Below are 8032 nucleotides of genomic sequence, written 5' to 3'. Positions count from 1 at the left end.
TAAAATGTTTTCAGTGGGCCGAACTGAATTTCTGTTAATTAAACTTCATCAATTCACAGAATTAAAACTCAATTCGGCCAACTAAAAAATTTAGATGTGATCAGTCACTAGAAAATTTTCAATTGGAGCCATTTTTTTAAATTATTTTTTTTGTTACAGTGTAGATTAAACTGTTGATCGTTTGCTCTATACTCACGTTTTCCTCTATTAACTCCAGTCACGCAGCAGCTCTGCTGCCACCCAACTAGGGCTGTCATTTTTTTTAAAAAAAATCTATTGCAAACGGATATCAAATATCAACCAATGCATTCGAATATATTAAAATTTTTACGACCCACACCCCATTTAAAAAAAAAACGGACACTGTTGCCGTCTGCTCCAGCAGCTGGAATATGTTTACGGGTGCCATAGCAACTCTCAGCGGCCACCAGGACTTATACGGTTCTATAAAAGCTATTTATTTGTTGTAAAGTGTAATAATCATCTCAGAAAAAATTTATTCTAATGTCAGGCGAAGTTGAAGTAGTTGATTGTTTGCTTACATGGGTAGGTTTAGGGACAGTGTCATTATGCCAGCATTTTCAAAACTTCTTACAAAATAAAAAGTGTATCCCTCAGAAAAATGTACTTTCCTCTTGTCAACATGCTTGGTGCATGTGAGCGCGGCACGCGCGGTGTACGTCATATAAGGACACACTCAAAAGTAATCTGGTCAGGTCGTTTACATGGTGAAATGTTTCGTTTGATCGACTCATAAAAATTTTATCCCACACATCTCAAAACGATTACAATTTCATTCAGTTTGGGCATTTTTATTACGATTGAGGTGCTTATATGGAGCATTTTCGTTCAGATTGGACTTTTAAACAGATTACACGTATGCTTACGCTACATGGCACTTTAAAAACCGGATAGTTTATTTATAATTCAATTACGGATATTTCACGTCAAGTTCGAATGCATATTGGAATATCGAATTTTATATTGATATATAATATCGAATATCGCTTTGTTAACTCTTGCCTTCAGAAACTTAAAACCTGGATTACTGATAACTTCTTACAGCTTAATTCTGATAAAACTGAAATCCTGTTGATTGGCCCTAAATCACAGACTTTACCACAACATGACATTTTCATTTATATTGATGGTGTCCAGATAAGGCCTTCAAAAACTGTGAAATCTGGGAGTATTGCTTGACTCCACGTTATGCCTTGACTCACATATTCGTCAGACTGTTAAATCACGCTTTTTCCACTTGTGAAATATTGTTCGTATCCGCCGTTCCCTTAACTTCAGAGATGCTGAAACTGTTATTCACACTTTTATAACCTCCCGATTGGACTACTGTAACACCTTATACCGCGGTTTACCTACCAAAGCTATACATCGCCTTTAAATGGTTCAAAACTTAACAAAAAAAATTAAATTAACAAAAAAATCTGCACATATCACTCCCATCCTCAACCAACTTCACAGGCTTCTTGTGGCCAGTTGTATCCAACTGTTAGTTTTGGTCCATAAAGCAATTCATGGCCCCACACCCCAATACCTAGCATTGGTGCAATCATATGTTCCTGCCCAGACCCTAAGATCTAGCAATGATAACTTGCTTGTTGTACCCAAATATAAACGCTCTACTGTGGGTGGTAGAGCTGTTAGTGTTATAGGCCCTAAGCTATTGAATTAGCTATCCCCGAATCTTCGTACCACACCTACTCTACAGACATTTAAGTCCCAACTTAACTCATCTATTCTCTATGCTCAGTACATAATTATTTTCCTCTCTACTTCTCTACGATGGGTCGATGCCTGTTGATCAAGCCCCGTGGTCTTGTAGAGCAGACTCCCCAGAGCAATGTTCAATCTCAAATTAAGCTTGGTCTGGTACTAGCCAGACAACTCTTGTACTGTATTGTATTATGAAGCGAAACTGGGTTCTTGAAAGGCACTTTAAAAAATAAAAATATTATTATTAGTCCCACTGTAACTCCAAGACTGATGAACACAGGCGTGTTTATACAAAGAATATATTCTATAAAGATGAAATATGCAAATGCTGAAATGTTTCTAATTTAAAATCATCTTTCCCTGTTTTCCACTTTTAGACTAAAAATCTGTCTGTGTAAAGGTTTCGAATTTTCCAGAATAATAAATTAACTAAAAAAAACTCAAATGAATCATAAATGTAATTGAAAAGGTTTATATTTGTTATACAAATATATTTGCAAGATCTAAAAGTGAGGAAGGCACTTGCTTGGAGGGCCCTGAACGGCATGAACAGTGTATGGATCTCCAACCTTTACCGCCAAATCAAGCTCAGCTTCTTCTACGCGACGGTAGAGTCTGTTCTCCTCTATGGCAGTGAATGCTGGACCCTGAATCCAACCTTAGAGAAGTCCGTGGACGGGTGCTACACCAGGATGTTGCGTGCAGTGCTTAACCTCAGCAAGAGTGAGCATGTAACCAATAAAATCCTGTATGAGGGAGTACCAAGAGTGAGCAATAAGATTGCTGTGAGGAGAATGAGACTTGCAGGACATTGCCGAAGGCATCAAGAGCTGCCAGCCAGCAAGCTGGTGCCATGGGAACCAACACATGGCCATCGGTCAAGAGGACGTCCCACACTAACGTACGTGGACATACTCAAGAGGGATGCAGGAGCCCATAGCACCAATGAACCGGCCAGATGCATGGAGAATCGGGATGACTGGAGGCAACGATGGAAGGCTCGTCTGAGGACGACCTAGAGCTGTTAGTTTTGGCTCTGATATGTGAAGCAGCAGAACTGTGGATGTTTAACTGTTTGTTTCACTGCACATGTGTTTGCAACAAAAAGATTCATACTGTGTCTCTACATCTCAGATGCCAATGTTAATGTTGCCTTTTTCGCTTTTTATTTTGCTTTTGCTTTTCTAAATTAGGGCCAAGTTTCAGCATTTCTACTAACACATTTCCTCCTAGAATGACTCTGGAATAATGTGACGTGGCCCTGACAGTTGCAGTCTATTAACTGTTGGACATTTACAGTGATATATAAACTACAGTATCAAGAGTGAAGGTGATTTCCACACATTATAACACATGTCAATCTCTCAGACACTAAACATGCAGCTGTAGATTTACAGACAAAACAATGCTTCTGTTTCCACTTGAGGTTTAGACAACTGTGAGAACCGAGACACATAAAGGTATTGGAAAAACACTCGTTTCACAGTTAAACCTCACTCGAGACAAAGGTGACAAACTGACCGAACGACTGGAACATGTTTCTGGTTTTGGTTTGTGCTTCAGTTGAGTTTAACCACATGGTGTTGCTTGTGTCTTTTTTTCTTTTTCTTTAAAAAAAAATATTATAATACATTATTATAATAATACATTTTTTAAAGAACCACCATTTTTAAAGAACCACTTTTCTTTATTCCATTTAATTTATTGTTCGCTACAATCCAATATATACATTTTATATGCAGATCCTGACTGAATTAACAACTAAACATCAATATGAATTAAAGATTTATCAATGGACCTAAAAATGATGGTTAATGTGATATTTGTCTCAGCCAATGACTGTAGAAATGCTCAATAGCTTAAACTTGTATATGCAAATAAAAAAATGACTTTATAATCCATTTATAATCCATTTTTATTGGTGTAAAAAGTAACAACCATGCAGCCAAAGTCTCTCCAATACTCCTGATATCACACAGTAAAAAAAAAAACAATTTCCACAAATCACAATGCAATTAATTAAATCACAATGTAAAGCACATGATATCTTATGAACATGTCATATCATCACACATACAGGATGAATATTTAACGCAGCTCATATATTCCCTCTCAGCATCCTGAAAACAATATTGAGACAAACATTTCAGTTGCAGTTCCAACCAGAATGAATCAAAAGTAAATGTTACTATAGTTTGTTGGAATAAAAGGTCATCAGAAATTACATAATCGTCAAAACATGAATTTTAGTATTGATATTGATGATTTTATATAATTTACCTGATTGGTTTGGGTCTCGAGGCTCATATATAACTTGTGTCAGCAGTAAATCAGCATTATAAACATGCTTTTCCAGCCGTTCTGTTTTTCTAACTGCAAAAACTAAGAATGAAACATTGAATTATATATATAATATTAGAATTATATATATATATATATATATATATATATATATATATATATATATATGGAGATACAAACAAAATAATAGTCAAAAGACTAATCTGAAGAACCGTCACTCACCGATCAGCACAATGAGCAGCAGCCCGTTCATCAGTCCAGATATGATGATAATAATCTGACATTGTGTCTGATCCTGATCAATAAACTCCACCACTGACACTCAGTTATTTGAGTCGATTCTGTAGAGAAACTGTCTAAAGAGGGAAGGAGTGAATGACACCTGCAAGCATCATTAAGTGTTAATCACTGAAGGAGTAAATGAACTCACCGGTGAAGTGCAGTCTGGTGCTGTTGCTCAGTTTTGGAGGTGTGCCTGTTTTCATACAGAAATAACTCCTAGCAGTCACTTTATTTATAACCAGACAGTGTTTAAAATGCACTGAATATTTCTTTCTGAAGGTTTTATTTGAGTAAAAGGGTGATATGGGTGTTGGGAATGACCGTAGAATCACTGTTGGAGGATCTGGTGTTTTCGGTCAAATCCAATAAACCTCATTTTCATCAAGATCAAAGTTTAGGGTCACATTTGATCCCAGATCAGTGAGTTGGCAGCTTGACAACAGAACAACACATCTATTAAAATAAAACATGCATCATAATTAAGATTGCTCGCTTAAAACCATGTGAAGTCATAGCTATTTATGATGAAGCAGCAAGATTAATAATGATATAATGTAATGAACTCACAGAGCTGAAGCCGAATGAGCTTCATGTTGTTGTCGTGAGTAAAGCGCTTAAATATGAATCGCTTTCCTCCACACAGAAGTTCAGCTCATCTGCCATCCAGTGGTGAAGCCGGAAATCTCTAGAGGATCCTGCTGAAACAATCGCTGAGTGGCAATCTCTCATCGACTGCCTCTATAGGGCCAGCCTGGTCTCACCCTTAATACGTAGGTATTAATACGTTACTTTCAAAGAGACTAAACGTACGTCTTAGTACGTTTGGAGAAGTGCTAAAATGTAAAATATAGACGTATTTGCAACATTTAAACGTAGTATTATTACATTTTTACAGCTAAAAAACGTAAAATATTTATGAATCCATCATGAAATCTTTTTTTTTGAGAGTACAAATCTTTATTCTGGTAAAAACATTTTTTTTTTTTTTTTTTTTATATCATAAAGATATCTATATAATTTCCCTTTGACCATTTTATTGATTAATCTACGATCCCTTAACACTACCCCAAAACCTAAACCTACCAATTTAATACAGAATATAAAGAAAATAAAAGGTAAAACGTTGGAAAATGACGATTTTGGTAACAATATAGCATTAAAAAAATATTTTGAACGGCTAATCCTACACTTACCCCTAAACCTACTCATTAGCATTTATTAAAACAATGTACTGTTATAAATCAAAGCATAACAGACAGACCAGTGTAATCACAATAATTTATTTATTGCAAAAATGTCAAAAGCGGTACCAAAAGTAGTTCACATGAAGATGTGTTGCAGTCGCAGTCCTCTCTGGTGGTATATAACGTTAATAGTTTTGTATGAGGTACAGAGCAGAATGTTAGCTTAGCTATTAATCAATGAAAATATTAATCCGGCTTCTCTCCGTGAAGTTGCGCGTTTCCCATTTCAAATACAAATCGACTGAAACACGACATGTCAAAATCTGTGACGAAGCAGGCGAGAGCCAATGAGCGTTCGATGCCACTGCCGTAAATCATGTCGTAACGCTTCATGAGGGCGCGTTTTTTAAATTTGAATTTACGAGCGCGAGATTTGATGTTTGCCGTCGCGCTACTGAGAGGAGATGAAGATCACCGGGCTCAATTTTAGATTTGTTTCTCGCAAACATATGGATTCTAACGATTTGGATTACAGCAAACGAATAAAGTGTTGCGTTTTGTGAATTGATGTTGTGTTTTGGTGTATATTGTGATCGCCAGTTGCTGAATAGGAGAAAATGCCTTTTTATGTCTCACAGCAAACAAGCTAAATACTACAAAATGGTTGGCAAGAATGTTATTCATCTGACGGTTTTAAAATTCAGTCTTCTTTTAACATAGTTACCCGAAATAAGTTTGTAGTGATGTCACGAGAGCAAAATGTTATTTTATATTTCTGTTATTTTACATTAGGTTGATTAACTTAGTAAAATGCATTTAATAAATGTGACTGAAAACATGTATTGATGTGACTATTGGATATAAAATAAACAATATTAATGCCACGATTTATGGGAGCCGGTGGCTGGCTGCTTACACGTTAACGTCGATAATTTACATTTTAGTGCTGTCAATACGTCATTATTGTACATTTTAGTGCTGTTAATAAGTCAGTATTGTACGTTTTATTGTGTGTGAAAACGTTAGTAAATGCACGTGTAGTAGAATCACACTTTACGTAAAAATACTCACGTATTTTCATGAGATCACGTTGATAGGGCAGAGCTACTGCAGGATCTCCTTTAGATAAAACTGTTTTACTGGTTTGGACACATAGCTGCTGTTAACCTTTCTTCTTCTTTTTTTTTGTAGTCTTATTAAAACATGTATATTCTTTAGTTGTTCAAGTAGCACTTTGTCAGAAATCTATGGAAGCCCTTTTCCGCCACTAAATAAATAAAAAAAATTGCGACTTTTTATCTCAGATTTCTGACTTTTTTTCTCACTCAGAAGTCGCAATTACTCTTGATTTTTTTATTTATTTAGTGGCAGAAATGTGCTTCCATAGTTTTCTTTATATCATGCGATTGCAAGACAAGTTTATTTAAAGCACATTTCATACACAATGGCAATTCACAGTGCTTTACATAGAAATGAATTAAAATAGTGATAACATATGCATAGGAAAAAGAATGCCATGTGTAAAAATAAAAATAGAATCAGTTGTAAAGAGAATAAAAAAAAAAAAGATAAATTGGTAATAATTAGATCCATGGAAGAGATGGAGTAGGTTCGCAATATGAACCTTGAACCTTGAATAAAAACCTTGAAGAATTAAATTAAAAATGAATAAATAGGTGGTGTGATCATGAATTCATGACTTCCTCTCTTGTGTGTGTGGTCGAGGTTTGTGTTTCCTCTCACAGTAAGAGATGTTTGAATGATCAGTATAGCAGATATTATTCATCTGGATCACACCATGAAGATCATACAGCTGCACATCTGTGAGTTTCTCAGCACATTTGATTAAATGAGTGTACTTTTGATCTTATATCTTAATGATTGTGTTTTTCTTTCTCTCATAGATCTGTTCATGTTGTGTGAAGCCACAGCGAGTCTAACACACACACCAGTGACTTTAGGATCTGATGTGATTATAAACTGTGATCTTGATATCAAGGAGATTTACTGGTTCAAACTGATATTACCGGATCCTCCAGTGTTGATCTTACGCACTTTTGATAGCACATTTGAAGGAGCTATATATGAAAACGGCATCTCTGAACACAAATACTCAGTGAAAACTAACAGTCGTCTGTTCATCAGAAATATCACCAGTGATGAATTAGGAGTTTATTATTGTGTGAAAACGAGTGAACCGCTAAAGTTCAACAACGGCACCAAAATCTACATCAGCGGTAAGTCATTTTCTTACTATGATGTTTAATGTTGTAATTTAAAATTATTTATATATATATATATATATATATATATATATATATATATATATATATATATATATATATATATATATATATATATATATATATATATATATATATATATATATATATATACTGTGTTATGATATTTTGATCATTTATTGTTCTGGCTCAACACTAAATGGATTTTATTATTATTATCATTTTTGACAGAATTTGTCCACAGGAATCAGACTTCAGGATCAGAGTCACATGACGCTCCACGACAGCAGA

The 8032-nt window shown here is 35.2% G+C and overlaps 2 long non-coding RNA genes across 2 annotated transcripts; one reads left to right on the top strand and one right to left on the bottom strand.

Moving 5' to 3' along the window:
• Nucleotides 1-3685: 3685 nt before the first annotated feature.
• LOC137039593 (uncharacterized) lies at nucleotides 3686-5005 on the bottom strand. The gene is made up of 4 exons (XR_010897712.1): nucleotides 4882-5005; nucleotides 4255-4767; nucleotides 4012-4113; nucleotides 3686-3851 (listed from the first exon to the last, which is right to left on the bottom strand). It is a non-coding gene; the product is annotated as an uncharacterized lncRNA (long non-coding RNA).
• Nucleotides 4971-7690, top strand: LOC137039594 (uncharacterized). Its single transcript, XR_010897713.1, has 3 exons — nucleotides 4971-5088; nucleotides 7224-7321; nucleotides 7403-7690. It is a non-coding gene; the product is annotated as an uncharacterized lncRNA (long non-coding RNA).
• Nucleotides 7691-8032: the final 342 nt, after the last annotated feature.

Source organism: Pseudorasbora parva, chromosome 14 (genome assembly GCF_024679245.1).
Source record: "Pseudorasbora parva isolate DD20220531a chromosome 14, ASM2467924v1, whole genome shotgun sequence".
Lineage (NCBI taxonomy): Eukaryota > Metazoa > Chordata > Actinopteri > Cypriniformes > Gobionidae > Pseudorasbora > Pseudorasbora parva.
Note: the sequence above shows the minus strand (reverse complement) of the source record. Positions and strands in the feature narration are given on the sequence as shown.